This window comes from Homalodisca vitripennis, chromosome 3, assembly GCF_021130785.1.
Source record: "Homalodisca vitripennis isolate AUS2020 chromosome 3, UT_GWSS_2.1, whole genome shotgun sequence".
Taxonomy (NCBI): Eukaryota; Metazoa; Arthropoda; class Insecta; order Hemiptera; family Cicadellidae; genus Homalodisca; species Homalodisca vitripennis.
In genome coordinates, this window is record NC_060209.1 from 89,927,990 (window position 1) to 89,946,596 (window position 18,607).

The 18,607-nt window shown below is 32.0% G+C and overlaps 1 pseudogene; it reads left to right on the forward strand.

Moving 5' to 3' along the window:
* Positions 1–15,666: 15,666 nt before the first annotated feature.
* Positions 15,667–16,805, forward strand: LOC124358279 (annotated as a pseudogene).
* Positions 16,806–18,607: the final 1,802 nt, after the last annotated feature.

The following is an 18,607-nucleotide window of genomic DNA, read 5'->3' on the forward strand; positions in this document are numbered from 1 at the left end:
TTAAAAGATAAGAAGGTGTCTCTGTTAGCAAAATTCACACTTTTTAATGCTGTTGTCAGGTCAGTTTTGTGCTACGGAGCCCAAGTATGGGGATACAGAGAATTTGACGCAATTGAGGGAGTTCAAAGAATGTTTTTGAAAAAACTTTTTAGACTCCCCTTTAACACACCAAATTACACACTTTTTGTCGAAACTGGCTCGGAAAAATTATATTACTTTACCCTTCAATTAAATCTAAATTATCTCGGAAGGATCTGGAGCATGACGCCAAATCGTTTACCTTACATATTAGCAAAGGAGATTGTATTAAAAAAAATGTTCTGGTTCAGGGAGTGGAAGAGCTTAGGAAGTAAGTGTGGAATCGAGGTAAGTTTTAATGTTGACAACAGCGTTGAGTTGGTGGGCCAATTGTCTAGGGTGGTTGAGGCGATGCGAACAGGCTGGCGAGTGGAACGTTCAGGCCGTGCTTGTATACGTCTGTCTATCATCCACATTATCTAACAATAAAACTTGACCTTGGAGATAAGACATTCCTGAAAGATTGTTATGATATGAATATTATGTCTTGGGCAATTAAGGCGCGGGCAGGCCTGGTTGATTTAAATTACAAACCTTGGATTCCTGATAAAAATCACGTATGTTCTTTGTGTAACCGGAATGAGTATGAGACGGTCTTTCACTTTGTGAGTATTTGTCCTATTCTGGCAACGATTCGGAGAAAATGGTTTGGGAGTAACGTGCTAAGCGAAAAACAATTTTTTGACTACCTTAATGGAAAGGATTGGCTTCAATTTGGAAAATATATGAGAGATGCGTGGAAAATGCGGTGGGATTTAGTGTATGAATTTAATTTTTAAATATTTAAATATAGATGAAAAACTTTTATATGACAGTTGTAAGGATCCCAAAATAAAATAAAAACAAATATTATATTATTGTGTGTGTGTGTGTGTGTGTGTGTGTGTGTGTGTGTGTGTGTGTGTGTGTGTGTGTGTGTGTGTGTGTGTGTGTGTGTGTGTGTGTGTGTGTGTGTGTGTGTGTGGGCGAGCGCGCGTGAAATATTACTTTTTCCTTTTCTTTTTTCCGATATTTTGAACCTTATTTGAATCGCCAAACTTAAAATATCTATAGTTTTGGTTAATTACATTTTTTTGTATTAATTGTAGTTATAAGAAGTGTACAGAAGTGCCAACCAGACAGACGGTCGAAATGACCATTGTATTTAGTGCAAATTTTTGTTCCTTACTTAGGATAAATAAATACTTATTTGTTTTAGTGAGCTAAAGCTAGTTCCTATTAAGATTATTGAGGGTAATATTTTGTTTTTTTTTTATTGCACAAATAAAGCACTGTTTCTTCTTCTTCTTCTTCTTCTTCTTCTTCTTCTTCTTCTTCTTCTTCTAATGTCTAAATGTTTTAAGGTTTTTTACTAATATGTTCCCAATATTTTCTAATATTTAAAAAATAACTTATATAAGGTAATTTTTCTAGTTTAATAAATTCATTTTAAGTTCTTACAAATGGCTCAGTTAAATCAATCCTCTATCTTTTTCGTTTCTGAGAAAAGGGTGTAAGACATCGAAACGTCATTTCCAGATAATTTCAACAACATTTAGACAATAACATTTTATAGATTAGTTTACTATTCCAGTTTTTATTTATTTCCTTCCTCTTCTAACGTACTGTTTCTTTTCCTTCTGGCGTGTCGTGCTTTCTTCGTCATTACTTTTGCTTATTTTTTATTTTCAGTAAAGTAATATCGGCCCTTTTCTTACCTTTTTATAACTCTCACTGATAAAAACTCTAATTCTCATCCTCCCACAACTTCAAATATGACAGTATTCCCATCATTAAACTATATTTTCATAATGACCAGTCCACAGTTTGTATACCGACAAACTCAAACACAGTTGCTATCAACAAAACCGTTCAATGTGGTGATCATTCATATTTGAGCCACCCTTTTATCTCTTATAAAAATACCATTAAAACACAGTTGTCTTTGTTCGGGTATGTTATAAGAAGAAACACAAATAAAAATTTACATTTTTCTTAATATTGTAAAGCAATTTCAAACATAATTTCTTCTTCCTTATTTTTTATAACATCTAAGGTTTCAAGGTGGTGGCTGTTATATGTATAGAATATCAGTTAAAAGTTAATATATTCACATATTTCAGTTCTGATTTATTGTAACCAAATCGAATGGCTTTTTTACAAAGAAATTTATATGCTAAAGAGCAGTATTTTCTTTTAATACTTAAAGATTATGGACTTTATAAATATTTGAAAAGGTTGCGATTGTATTCACATGCTAACATTATTATTTGGCAAAAGATTACTGTCCAATCAGTGTTGTGCAATTAAACATTGAAACTAATAATGCATATTTACCATGTATTTACACAATTAAATGTGATGTCAAATCTACTTTTCTTACGACTGAGTCGGAAAAGTTTTTTTTAATTCTACACTAGAATTTGTGTTCAGCTCATTTGATGCCCAAATCAACTGTCTTCTAACAAACATGAAGAATGGTACATAGGAGATTACCGTTCATATTAAAACTGTTTAGTTGTAAGTATACTTTGTAATAGTCTTATTTTGTGAGACATTTTATGTTTAAACTATGAAGAGCGAGAGAAATTAGCTGATGAATGAGATTAAATAATCTAAATTTATCTACAACCACTGTGTTGTCTCAGGCTTTTTGCCATGTCGCTTAAAACAGGTTATCTTTGACTTCAATTACAGTGAGGCATATATATGAGAGACCATGGGCAACAGTTAGAATATTGTATCTTTTGCCCAGTATTGATAAAAAGGTACTTCAGCTATCTACTTTTATCTGCTCTGTGATATACATTCCAACCACCGTTGTATATGTTGTTGCTGGTAATCGTCGATGATTTTTTCGGGCAATTGAAAATATTCACAATTTTCCAGATAGCTAATGAAGCTGGGTTAATTAAAACTTTCAGGGTAGAATATTTTAATGTTTAATTTAACTGTTATTTATAGTTAGGAGTTGAATCAGATAGCAACTGCGGAAGAAACCGATTCTTCCAAAATAATTGGGCTTACTTCATCATTACAACTCCAAAAACATTTTGAAAAAGACGAAAAATATAAATGATCTTGTTCAGTAAAATGAAAATTATATTGCTTAGAGAAAGTTATTGTTTATCGAGTTTAGAAAACAAACTTTGACCTTAAAATGGCAACACTTTATCAATACACTGTAGTGTTTGTTAATACGTAGGTTATTAAGTCAACAAATAGTATCATTCCCAAATCTTGATAGCGTAGGCTCCACTAGTATCTTGTGCAGGAAGACGTGTATAGTAATAACTGTAAGAGCCCAGGTCAGCATGATTAGTTGGTTAAATAATCGTAATACAAGAAGAAATACAAAAATAGAGAAGCGAAATAAATGGTAATATAATATCTATGGCAAAGAAAGGCAATATTCAAATAACACCAATAGTAGATATACAGTGTTAGAAATTAATATTACTAGCCATGCATCAGTAGCATCACATTCCAACTACTAGAGTCATAAAGTATGAATAAAAGAGTTAACTTTAAAAATCTTTAAAAAGAGGCACAAAATCTGGTAGACTTTTTATTGAATAATAGACGAAATTGTATTTATTCTGTTGACAAAATGTATGACTCAAATATATAATAACAAATAACAATAAACAATTTGCAGATTGATGTTGTGCTTAACTATATGCAAGTTAAGAAGTGATAAAGGCTTTAACCAGGCTCTATAAGCTATAAAGTTAAGTTATCATGAATACGAAGGCTCTATGGATATGGAAAAATTCTAAACTTACCCTATCTGTAAAATCCGTTTTAAAAAAAGCTGAAATACCGTAAAGTAAATATTTATAAAGCGGAGTCTCAGGGTAAAGGGGATAAGACCTTTGTCAATAAAAAAAATCGATCGCTGGATAGAAGACAATAGTAAAAATGAAAATAGTAAGTGTTGATAAATGTATAGGGGAATTTGTTTCTTTTATTCATTAAAAAAAGAATTCTTTTTATTGTTAAAGAGAATAAAGTAAGTTAATATAAAACTATCTCAAATACAGTTAGTTACAAAGGAGAGTTTACATGAAACCATGCAAACAATCCACACCGGGTTAATGGAATATTATATTGCTCGAGATATAAGCCTGGCTTTATTAAAGCTCCACCCGATCTACACTTTCTTCACTCTTGGGAAAAGAAGGTGGAACTTTACTTGAGATTTCGACTAATATTAAACCGGTTCTGTGCGAGCTCAGGGGCTACCCGAGTTTGTGTTTACCTATAAAAATATTTACTCTATAACAATACTGCAGTCCTGTTTAAACCATGAAACCCATTATTTGAGAGGCAACTCTCGAGTATTAGAAATATATTATTTCAGTCCTAAAATAATGCATATTGTTATATAATCTATAAGTTATAATAACCTATGCGTTTGCAGGGTGTTCATAAATTACTGTCTTAAACTTGAACAGAAGACATTTCACATAAAGTATAGTCCTTTCAATGTTTTAATTACAAGTCCGTTTGTAATTCTTTCTTTCATTTTAAAGTATATTTAAGTACTAAACCGACAATCAGTCAGACAGGCGGTAAACTACGCGAGGTATTGAATGTCATCACATAGACACACAACCACACACCACACTACTGTGTGTGTAGTGTGATCTTACATGACATTTTCAACTTATTTTGACCTGTAAATTCAAATACTTAAGTTTGATGGAGTTATTTATGGACACCCTGACAATGTAAGCTAACTTTGGAATATGTGTAATCACATATTTAATTAATTAGCAGACCAACCGATCAATCAACTATCAAAATCAGTTCGCTTTTTTACTAATCGCAATAAAAAACCAACAAGTAAAACCAAATTATCAAACAGATTAAAGATTTCTAGTAAACCAATGAGAATTCACCATATGGTTTTAAAATGTTCATCTACAATGAACCAATAATAACAATTTAAAAAGAACGAATCCCGGCACATTATTTTCCTCCATCTTGTTTCTGTTTTAAAACAATCGCCATTTACTATTGGCATCTGGTCAGTTTCCAGTGGTTGGTCGGTAGGTGCAGACCTCTGGTTACCTGTATTCTTAACTTTGTCCAAAGCATGTTATTGGCGATAGAAGGTTTAAAAGGATAATAGGATTCCGAACAGTTACCATAGTTATATGTTACAAAAAAAGCTATAACTATCATAAATACCAGCTATTCCTCACGTGTCACAATGCTCATGTATGATTTGTTTGTCGATACTGTAGTTATTTCTTAGGTTAAATATCCACCTGAGGAAGAGATCTGATTCTAACTCTCGATACGTAGTGTTACCGATATCTTGTACGTAAAACTAATCACAAGTGTCCGCAAAATCTTTTTTTATCCAAGTCTAATCAAGTATAAAACGTATTATAAACTTGTTATATATGTTTATCTTCTTTAAGAAGAAATTATCACTACACGTAATATTCAGTTTTAGGACATGAAGCAAGTTAGTTTTATTTTCAAAATTCTTATTAATATTTAATAAGTAATGTGGTTTAATAACATAATGTTTACAATAGTATACCTTATCCTAAATAAGGCCATTCATGTTGTTGTTCCCCATGCAAGATATACCATATACCATACAATGTTTTAGTGGCATATTCAAGTTTTCAGCAACATGGCCTGTCTTAAGAACGACCATGAATAGTCAATTTATTGCAACGGCTCACAGTAACCTTACGTCACGTAGCTGACTCTTTTTATAGTAGATTGCTTTTATAGTCGATGCCGTTGAAAGACTGAACAATAAACAGACAACCAGTAAATTAAATACAAAATCAAATTAAAATAGCAATGTTTCTAAATCGCGATGTGAAAAGATGGGCCGCTCCACGGGCAAGAACCGCAGAGTAATATTATTAGAACCACCACAAGTGCGTGTAGCTTTGTTTACGAAATTGCAATTTCTGAGTGAGAGGATAAGCCGTCGTATTTGCATATAATAACGAGCTAACAAGAGTTGTTACCTCCATACTTGTTCATAATTTTATGCAGCAGTAACACGATAATACCACAATATGGTGATGAAGATGTTTTGTTGTTATTGTTTTTTCTCTTAAATTTCATCATGTTTTGCCCCGGTAGCCTTTTAGGTCCAGCTTTTTAATATTGATTTCAGGTGATACAATATAATAATCCTTAAGTTAGTTAACTCCAACATATTTTAATTTAATTCTCGTTAATTTTTTTCTGTTTTCAAAATTAAACTATGGCCTTATTTCCAGTATAGTTACTGCCACTAGCCTACATTTGATACTTAATAAATATGTTGTCATATAAATAGCTTAAATGTCTCAGAAATGGCTCAAGAGACTACGGAGCACACCTCCACTTAAGTTCCAACATTCCAGTTATTTTTCACTAGTTATACTTTCAATTAAAATGTTCTAAAAATATCTTTTTTCTACAAATGTAAGCAAATGCTCTTACTTTGAGTTATTATAAGTAAACATTTTTAATGGCCGCCATCACGAAATGAATGCATGTAAAGCTTTCACTATAAAGTTTTTAAATATATGTTTTAATGCTGGTTGTAATAGATGAAATTATCCTATGTGGAAGAGTTTAAATTTAAAATCAGTTTTAATAAAGAAACAATAACATACGTACATATATGCAGAATAGTCAAACATTATATATATATATAAACTTTTTTATTTTGGGCTCTGGGGGCCAAGTTATGCAGAAATTTACTTTAAGTGTTACCTCGAGAGCACCTTTAATAGGCTGATATTGTATATAAAATGTACCTAAAAAATATCAATCTTAGCTTAAAAAAAAATGTTATAAAAAACAAGAAAAATCAATAAAATTGTTAGTAATTAATTAATTAATAAGTATGCTTACAGCAAGTGATCTTTTTAAACAGTGGAGTTCAATTAAATTGAATATTTTTTATTTCATTAGACAAAGGTAAGGCAACATGGAATTTTCTTACACGTAACCTGCACTGATCAAATAATCAATGAAAATTCATCCAATTTTTATATAAAACTTACTATTATAAAAGGTCTCACCTCATGGGAAAACAAATTAATGCCCTACACAATTATACATTCAATCACACATCAGTCAATTCCCTTCATTCCAGTCACCAACCGGGCAAAGCTTCACAATGGATGTAATGGAGAGAGGAAACGAATTCCATAAGCTACATGCAGTGATTATGATAGAATTTTAATCCATTACATGAAAATAGTTAGATCCTTTATCATGTAAAGAATTTTGGACAAATTATGAATCGGTTTTCAAACTAATTCTGACCGCTTCAAAGAAAACTTTGAGTAAATGGATCAAAACAAACAATGTGGATCACGTCCACGTCCATATCAACAATCTTTCAAGAAAATAATCCATATCAAAAAGGTAAAACTACATTTATATTATCGCTGTACCGCTTGCCGTCAACAGAAGACGAAAGAAAGGAAATATATAACAGAAATAATACATCGGGAACCACATTTATTCAAAAGGAAATTAATAGAGGCAACATACATCAAATTGGCAGACCAACCAATCAGTCGAGATTAGGCCGCTTTGGTTGCCAATTCAAAAAAATTAACTAAAAAGAAAACCAAAAGTATCAAACGGATCAGATATTTGCAATAGACCAATGCAGAGTCACAATATGGTTTTAAGAAGTTCATCTAGCATGAACCAATAATAATAATAATAAAGGCCTATTCCTGTCCCCCTTCCTTTTTATTTTCGCCATCTTGTTTCTTTCTGCCGTGACGATTGCCATTTGATATTGGCTTCTGGTCAGTCGTAGGTGGTTGATAGACGAATGCAGACGTACTGTGACCTGTATTCAGTAGTTCAGTTTAACGATTAGTGTTGTGTATAGTTTTTTATTAAGTTCATGTTTTAGAATTAGTTAAGTTGACACACAACATGGTAGTTGTGATTCCTGACTTAGGCGTGCCACAACGCTTTGGTATGATTTGTTTATTTTAACCTAGTTTGTAATTATGTATTAGGTTAGTTATTTACCTGAAGAAGAGATCAGATTGCAGATCTCAAAACGTAGTGTTACTGATTTTCTGTTTCACTGAAGCAAATGTCCGGAAAATCCTATTTCCTACACAATCCTTCCATCGTCAAAAAATAAACTTCAAACAAAGAAGATTCTATAACTTTGATTATTCAGTAACCCTTCGGTAGGGATATAGCCTATACAAATAAATAGTTTAAACTTGAATATGCTTGCGGTTAAAGCGTTGATTTTTTTATTCACTGTCAGAAGCGTATATAGATTATGAAGTCGGTAAGTACATATGAAATCATGAAATTAACGAAATTAAACCTAAAATATTAAGGCCACTTGTAAGATTTGTTAAACATTGTTGTCCTCCCACACTTGCAAGAAGGACTGGTTAAAATGAAAATTATGAATTAATCAATTACGTGACTTTTGCAAAAACAAAAACAATCATAGTTCTTATCGCAATACATTTTTGTATTTTTCATACAGACCTCCATTTATAGCCAAGGATAAAGACATCACAAACGTCCTGTACTATGTTATACTTTAACTTTAATGTTTCATAATAATTTATGAACTATGAATAAGGTCACTCTTAAATTCTCTCAATCTGTTACTGCCAGACATAAACATCTCAAAGTATATACTCTGCATCTTTACGAGTTTGAATGAACGCTCTACATTTCAAGTGTATTACACGAATTATTATGCCCGCTTTACAATGAAAACTGGGTTTGTTTACATTGAATTTAACTACAGATAACCCAAACTTCCTGCAACAGGACAAGTCATTAGTAAATTAAAGCATCCCAAGGTAGTTCTGTTTGTTATGTGCAGGTAGACGGTCCAGCGAGACAGAGCACTGTTCAATTGGAGTTTCTTCGTTAAGAATTCATTTTAAGTGATGCAACATCGAAAGTAAGAGATGACGCACTTCACTGTCAAATAATGCACAGGTTAATCAAGTAGGATAGAAACTATTATTTTATAACTGTAATGGGCATTTGCACTTATCCTTCATACTGCAAATAATAATTATAAAATTATTATATATTGTACCTGTTTATTATTATTCCTGTTGTTTTCGCAAGGAATTAATTCCTACATGGCGTGTTTGGAAAAAAATTAATGAATATGCTATTTTGCCTCTCTTCATAACATGTCTTCACTAATATTATAATTTGAATTTATTTGATTGCTGAATTACATCACTTTTTCCGTTGGTAAGATTAATTTATTCACGACTTTGGATAGGTACTCGTTGTAGATAATAATAATATTTCATCTTCATTCAAAGTTATTTTAATGAATAATACGTTTACCTACCCTGGCATTATTATTCCTATTATATTTTATAACCACTTAGTTCTGATCTAAATTCTGATATTCGTACACAGTAAAATATTTTAAGTTGACAAATAATAAACTACGTTTAAATTCAAATTTAAAAGCATTTTGAAGAAAAAATTAAATTTTATCATTTAAAATAATTTAAATATTAATTTTATAGCAACTAATGACAAATAAAAATGACTGAAACCCATAGTACTTTTGTACATTTGCATTTATCAAATGCTGCAACTTTAATATAAAAAACTTATTCATCAAAGCTGAAAAAAGTTATATGATAAATAAAATGGATCGGTTTACGAATGGGAGCGAAATTAAGTCTCCTTGGAGTGGTGTGGGGTGAACTGTCATAAAAGCTCTTATCGTATATAAATGCCATAAATTGAATAATTCAAGGTATTAACCTATGTGACCAGGCTGTGAACTCACTATTTTGTTAATCGTTGACATAACACATATGGAAATCTGCAGTGGAAAATGGATCGAGTCAGGTGAAAAAATATTGAAAGAAAGAGCTCTGGTAAAGGTACAATGATTACATAAATTTCTCCCACCCCGACTCGTAATATAAATAGTCATTTATGTCCCAGTCATTGTTAGGCGTTTCCTGTTTTGAAGAGGTTGAGAAGTAACTGTTTTCAGCTAGGACGGGCCTTACTCGGGACCTGGAAAAATATCTAGTAGAGTAAATAGTGGGCTAGAGGACTAAACAGATCAAGTTATGGTTTTGAACTAAAGCGACTTCGAATTCTTTCAAGGCACATTGAAACCAATACTAAAACGTACTAAATATTTTACCACTTTTCTGAAAATACCTGTGGCTAATGTCTAAATGTTTTAAGGTTTTTTACTAATATGTTCCCAATATTTTCTAATATTTAAAAAATAACTTATATAAGGCAATTTTTCTAGTTTAATAAATTCATTTTGAGTTCTTACAAATGGCTCAGTTAAATCAATCCTCTATTTTTTTTGTTTCTGAGAAAAGGGTGTAAGACATCGAAACGTCATTTCCAGATAATTTCAACAATATTTAGACAATAACATTTTATAGATTAGTTTACTATTCCAGTTTTTATTTATTTCCTTCCTCTTCTAACGTACTGTTTCTTTTCCTTCTGGCGTGTCATGCTTTCTTCCTCATTACTTTTGCTTATTTTTTATTTTCAGTAAAGTAATATCGGCCCTTTTCTTACCTTTTTATAACTCTCACTGATAAAAACTCTCATTCTCATCCTCCCACAACTTCAAATATGACAGTATTCCCATCATTAAACTATATTTTCATAATGACCAGTCCACAGTTTGTATACCGACAAACTCAAACACAGTTGCTATCAACAAAACCGTTCAATGTGGTGATCATTCATATTTGAGCCACCCTTTTATCTCTTATAAAAATACCATTAAAACACAGTTGTCTTTGTTCGGGTATGTTATAAGAAGAAACACAAATAAAAATTTACATTTTTCTTAATATTGTAAAGCAATTTCAAACATAATTTCTTCTTCCTTATTTTTTATAACATCTAAGGTTTCAAGGTGGTGGCTGTTATATGTATAGAATATCAGTTAAAAGTTAATATATTCACATATTTCAGTTCTGATTTATTGTAACCAAATCGAATGGCTTTTTTACAAAGAAATTTATATGCTAAAGAACAGTATTTTCTTTTAATACTTAAAGATTATGGACTTTATAAATATTTGAAAAGGTTGCGATTGTATTCACATGCTAACATTATTATTTGGCAAAAGATTACTGTCCAATCAGTGTTGTGCAATTAAACATTGAAACTAATAATGCATATTTACCATGTATTTACACAATTAAATGTGATGTCAAATCTACTTTTCTTACGACTGAGTCGGAAAAGTTTTTTTTTAATTCTACACTAGAATTTGTGTTCAGCTCATTTGATGCCCAAATCAACTGTCTTCTAACAAACATGAAGAATGGTACATAGGAGATTACCGATCATACTAAAACTGTTTAGTTGTAAGTATACTTTGTAATAGTCTTATTTTGTGACAAATATTATGTTTAAACTAAGAAGAGCGAGAGAAATTAGCTGTTGAATCGAGATTAAATAATCTAAATTTATCTACAACCACTGTGTTGTCTCAGGCTTTTTGCCATGTCGCTTAAAACAGGTTATCTTTGACTTCAATTACAGTGAGGCATATATATGAGAGACCATGGGCAACAGTTAGAATATTGTATCTTTTGCCCAGTATTGATAAAAAGGTACGTCAGCTATCTACTTTTATCTGCTCTGTGATATACATTCCAACCACCGTTGTATATGTTGCTGGTAATCGTCGATGTATTTTTCGGGCAATTGAAAATATTTAAAATTTTCCAGATAGCTAATGAAGCTGGGTTAATTAAAAATTTCAGGGTAGAATATTTTAATGCTTAATTTAACTGTTATTTATAGTTAGGAGTTGAATCAGATATCAACTGCGGAAGAAACCGATTCTTCCAAAATAATTGGGCTTACTTCATCATTACCACTCCAAAAACATTTTGAAAAAGACGAAAAATATAAATGATCTTGTTCAGTAAAATGAAAATTATATTGCTTAGGGGAAATTATTGTTTATCGAGTTTAGAAAACAAACTTTGATCTTAAAATGGCAACACTTAATCAATATACTGTAGTATTTGTTAATACGGAGGTCAGTAAGTCTACAAATAGTATTATTCCCAAATCTTGATAGCGTAGACTCCACTAGTATCTTGTGCGGGAAGACGTGTATAGTAATAACTGTAAGAGCCCAGGTCAGCATGATTCATTGGTTAAATAATGGTAATACAAGAAAAATACAAAATTAGAGAAACGAAATAAATAGTAATATAATATATATGACAAACAAAGGCATTATTCAAATAACACCAATAGCAAATATACAGTGTTAGAAATTAATATTACTAGCCATACACCAGTTGTATCACATTGCAACTACTAGAGTCATAAAGTATGAACAAAAGAGTTAACTTTAAAAATCTTTAAAAAGAGGCACAAAATCTTGTAGATTTGGGTATTAAATAATAGACGAAATTTTATTTATTCTGTTGGCATAATGTATGACTCAAATATATAATAACAATAACAACAAACAATTTGCAATCAATAAAAAATCTATTGATGGTTCTGAAATGTATAAGGAAAAAAGGATAACTACTTACAAACATATAAAGAATTAGCAAACAATGTTATTAATTACATTTAAAGCTAAAAATATTGATCTAAAGTAGATTTGACATTTACAAAAAAATTAATATAAGTGAGATAGCAGAATTAGGATCGAGTAGGCCTAGTATAAAAAAGTAGTTTGAAAAAATAATATTGAATGAGTATAATGTAACCTTTATCAGGAAGAAGTACGCACGAAGAAAGTATGTGTAAAGGGAAGTCGTAAAGGTAGGATGCCAGGAAAATCGCTGGATAGAAAAAAATAATAAAAATGGCAAGTCTTCATAAATGTATAGGGGAATTTTTTCTTTTTTTTCATTAAAAAAATTCTTTTTATTGTTAAAGAGAATTAAGTAAGTTAATATAAAACTATCTCAAATGCAGTTAGTTACAAATAAGGGTTTACATGAAGCAATACAAACAATTCACACAGAGTTAATGGAATATTATATTGCTCGAGATAAAAGCCTGGCTTTATTAAAGCTCCACCCGATCTACACTTTCTTCACTCTTGGGTAAGGAAGGTGGAACTTTACTTGAGATTTCGCCTAATATTAAACCGGTTTTATGCAAGCTCAGGGGCTACCCGAGTTTGTATTTACCTATAAAAATATTTACTCTATGACAATACTGCAGTCCTGTTTAAACCATGAAACCCAGTATTTGAGAGGCAACTCTCAAGTACTAGAAATATATTATTTCAGTCTCAAATAATGCATAGTGTTATATAATCTATAAGTTATAATAATCTATGCGTATGCAGGGTGTTCATAAATTACTGTCTTAAACTACTCGGTGTAAGTCCGTTTGTATTTCTTTCTTTCATTTTAAAGTATATTTATGTACTAAACACACAATCAGTCAGACAGGCGGTAAACTACGCAAGGTATTGAATGTTTTCACATAGACACACAAGCAAAAACTACACTATTGTGTGTGTAATGTGATCTTGCATGACATTTTCAACTTATTTTGACCTGTCAATTCAAATAATGAAGTTTGATAGAGTTATTTATGAATAACCTGACAATATATATGAAACTCTAACTTTGGAATATGATGTGTGATCACATATTAATTCATTAGCAGACCAACCGATTAATCATTCATCGAAATCAGTCCGCTTTATTTACTAATTGCAATAAAAAACCATCAATTAATACCAAATTATCAAACAGATTAAATATTTCTAATAAAGCAATGAGAATTCACTATATGGTTTTAAAAACTTCATCTACAATGAACCAATAATAACAAATTTTAAAAATCCGAATCCTGGCACCTGATTTTCCTCCATCTTGTTACTGTTTTAAAACGATCGCCATTTACTATAGGCATCTGGTCAGTTTCCAGTGGTTGGTCGGTAGGTGCAGACCTCTGGTTACCTGTATTCTCAACTTTGTCCAAAACATGTTATTGACGATAGAAGGTTTTAAAAGGATGATAGGATTCCGGACAGTTACCATCGTTATATCTTACAAAATAAACTATAACTATTATAAATACGGTACCAGTTATTCCTGATGTGTCAAACTGCTCATGTATGATTTGTTTGTCAATACTGTTATTTATTTAGTTATTTATTAGTTATTTCTTAGGTTAAATATCCACCTGAGGAAGAGATCAGATTTTAACTCTCGAAACGTAGTCTTACTGATATCTTTTACGCAAAATAATTAAAAAATCTCCGGAAAATCTTTTTTTCTCCAAGTCTAATCAAGTATAAAACGTATTATAAACTTTTAGAATATATGATTATCTTATTTAAGTTAAAGAAATTGTCACTACACGTAATATTCAGTTTTAGGACATGAAGCAACCTAGTTTTATTTTCAACATTTTTATTAATATATAATAAGTAAATGTGATTTAACGTAATGTTTACAACCGTATTCCTTATCATAATAAGGCCATTCATGTTGTTGTTCCTGTAAGACATACGTAATTATTAGTAAAATAAAATTCATAAAATCAATGTACAGATAGTTGCTGGAAAGGAAGTCTTGTATTACAATTCGAGAGAAACATCCTTCGGATGTAAGTGGATACGCACATCCGCCCAGACACCGATGATGAACAAACAGCAAATGCTTGTTTAAGCAGCGGAAATGCTTATTTTCTAAAAACCGTGCGACGATGTAAGGGACAGCCATGCTGATATGAAAAATTGGTACTCACCAATTATGATGGAGAGATTTGGCATAGGGGTGGTCATTCTAGAGCTGGCGGGAGAACAACATCAAAACTGAAGAACTAGGAAGATAGGAGGAAGTCGAGGACGGGAATTCGAAAAGCGACGTTCGGGAGTGCCAGTGCTTGTGTTCGAGTGCGGGAAAAATATCTTTAGGCGTGATAAGTGTGAAGTGCAATAAGATGTAAGTAATTTTAGGAACTTAGTATATATCAGGGTTCATTACTCATTTACAATTCCAGGGTACCTGTACCTAATATAATGAAAAGCAAAGATTATAATGTGTAAAAATCAAATTAATAGTTATTTAAATTCATATTTTCTTATTTCATATATTTTATTTAAATGTTCACAATTTCGAAAATGTAAATTTATGTAAATGTTTAAGATATTTTAAAAGAAAGTTTCTCACGTTAATCCATGAACTCATACTTATTGCAACACTACAAAATTACTAGTAAATGTTATAGTAAATTAAATTAATAATAAATTGTAATGAATAATTTAATATTAAATATGTCTTCAAAGTATTAACGTATTAAAATTTGTGCTCAATATGTCGGTTGACGTTATCAATTGTTAATTAAAATTTTAATCAATTTAATGAGATGTTGTCACAAATAAAATATGTGTTGGTTCATTTGAGGGTGTTGTATTGCCAATCTAACCTATTATTAAATCCTCTCACAGAAACCCTTGCTCATAATATGTTATAATATTTCACAACCTTAATCTAAACTAAACCAAACTTACAAGACAAAAACACGGTAAATGGCGGCGAGTCGGTAGAGGTGTGGTGTAGGTCGTAGTTCTTGATTGAGGTATATAATTATACTGGTGCTGTTTTAGTTGGAAGATTATTTAGTAGAGTAAAAGTAAAAGTTAAACATCATTGTAGCACAATGAGTGATACCATGGCTTCCGAAGATGATGCCTCAATTGATAAAAATGAAATTGAAAAACTAGGAGGCAAGTCTGGCGTCATATTTTTGATCGACCGCAGACCATCTATGTTTTCTGAATCGGTTATCAAGTCAGAAAATGTTAAAATAACTAAATTCATAGCCGCGCTGCAAAACAGTTCTGCTGAATAAGATGACTGCTCAGCAGCAGGACCTGATTGGTTTGGTCTTGTTTGGAACTGCCAATTGCAATCCCAAAGATAAACTGAAAAATATTTCATGTCCTCTGGATCTTGCCCACCCAAATGTGGAATATGTAAAGGAGATTAATTTGATTATGAGTGATACAAATGCTGCATCACTACAGCGAACTTACAGTTCATCAGAGCAATGTTCACTTGCAGATGCTCTTTGGTATTGCAGCTCCTTGTTTTCTCAAAGTGGAAGTAACTTTGAAGAAAAAAAGAATCCTGTTATTTACGGATGACAGTGATCCTCACTCTACAAATACCGATCAAGCACACAAGGCACGAAAGACAGCCAAAGATTTGAATCAACTGAACATTTCACTTGAGTTGCTCCCAATGGGGACCAATTTTGATTACTCAACATTTTATAAGGAGCTTGTGGAGATTGTGAATGGCTTCTCTGACACAGAAGTTGATGCCACATCGAAGCTGGAAGAACTCCTTGTACGAGTTAAGAGGTTGGACTTCAGAACTAGACGCCATGCCAAGTTGAAGTGGAATTTGGGAATGGGAGTTTCTCTAGGAGTCTCTCTGTACACGTTTTATAGAGAGGCCAGTATACTACCTAAGCAGCCTTTGTATCGAGCTACGAATGAGCCGATTAGAAGTGTGAAACAAACTCATGATCAGGCGACTGGACAGCTACTGTTGCCCTCCGATGTTGTGAACTATGTAACCGTAGCGGGAAAGGACATTGTCTTTACCAGTGAAGAAAAAGAAATGATGTATAAGTTGGAGGAGCCTGAACTAACTTTGTTGGGTTTTGAGCCACTTACCTCTGCCAAGGAACCTTGCATTTTGGCCCGTCTTCTTTTGCATATGCGGAAGAAACTTTGATCAAAGGAAGCAATGACCTTATGAAAGGTCTGGTGATGCAGTGTATCGCCAAACAGAAGGTGACACTGTGCCGCATGACCTCACGATACAGAGCCGCCACAAAATATGTGTACCGTTTTCCCCGTGATGAGACGTTTGACAGTGCTGGAAACCTGCAGACTTCTCTTGGCTTTCATGTGATTCCTGTGCCATATTACAATGATGCCAGAGTACAAAAGTTTGGTGAAAAATCATCTGAGGTTACGAGTGAAGTTATGCTGGTTGCAAAAAAAATTGATGACCAAATTGAAATTCGTTTTTAAACTAAGCGACTTTTAAAATGAAAAGTTACAACTTTTATGGGAACATTTGGAAGCTCTTGCTTTAGGATACCTAATTCCAAATGATGTTGAAAATCAAACACTTCCAGATAAAGCCGCCCAGACAGAAAGATTGGGTCCATTAAACAAAGAGTTCAACAACGCTTGCTCACTGAATGGGGAAGACACCTCGACCTGCCCTGCGTCCAAACGACCTGCTCCAGACACATCTGGTAGCCCAGCCAAGAAGGTCAAGAAGCCACTCCCCACAGAAGACCTGATACAACAAATTAAATCTGCAATACCCAAGAGAGAGGTAGACAGATTTACTGTTGCTCAAATCAAGGAGTTCCTTACCTATCATAAAAAAATGTGACTGGCCTAGGAAAGGCCAGTTTGATAGAAGCTGTGTACAAGAACTTCTAGAAAATTACCTATTAAAATATTGTAACAGTTTTAACGTTTAACTATTTCTTTTATAAATAATTTTAATTAATATGAAATATAAATTAAAGTTAATTGTCTGCCTGAGGCAAAAATTTAAAAATGACCATTTCCTATTCTTTTAAAACATGTTTGCTCAATTTACTAAATGTAACCAAACATTTCCTATCAATATACAAATGTATGCGTTAAGAGCTCATAAACCTCTAACACTATGAGTATTCTTGTTGTATGAGTACTCATAGTTCAAACAGTATTTTATCTCATTAATACTTCGCATTCGTTTTTTTATTTTTTAATATTAGTATAGTCTGTTAGATAATAAGAACCGTTCCTATCGTTACAAAATGTTTGTATTTTTGTACAAATAAATATTGTTTATATATAAAAAAAAAACTTACAAGACCTTACATGAAGGTCATTCATGTTGTTGTTCCCCATACAAGGTATACCATATACTATACGATGTTTTAGTGGCAGATTCAAGTTTTCTGCAACATGGCCTGTCTTAAGAACAATGATGAATAGTCAGTTTATTGCAACAGTTCACAATAACCTTATGTCATGTAGCTGACTCCAAGGTTGCTTTTATAGTCGATGTCGTTGAAAGACTTAGCAATAAAAAGACAACATGTAAATTTGAAAAAAATCGAATTAAAATAGCAATGTTTCTAAATCATGATGTGAAAAGGTGGGCCGCAGAGCAATATTATCAGAGGCACCACAAGTCCGTGTTGCTTTGTTTACGAAATTGCAATTTCAGAGTGAGAGGATAGGCCATCGTATTTGCATATAATAACGAGCTAACAAGAGTTGTTACCTCCATACTTGTTCATAATTTTATGCAGCAGTAACACGATAATACCACAATATGGTGATGAAGATGTTTTATTGTTATTGTTTTTCTCTTACATTTCTTCATGTTTTGCCCCGGTAGCCTTTTAAGTCCAGCTTTTTAATATGTATCTCAGATGATATAATATGAAAATCCTTAAGTTAGTTAATTTAATTCTTGTTCATTTATTCTGTTTTAAAAATTAAACTATAGCATTATTTCTA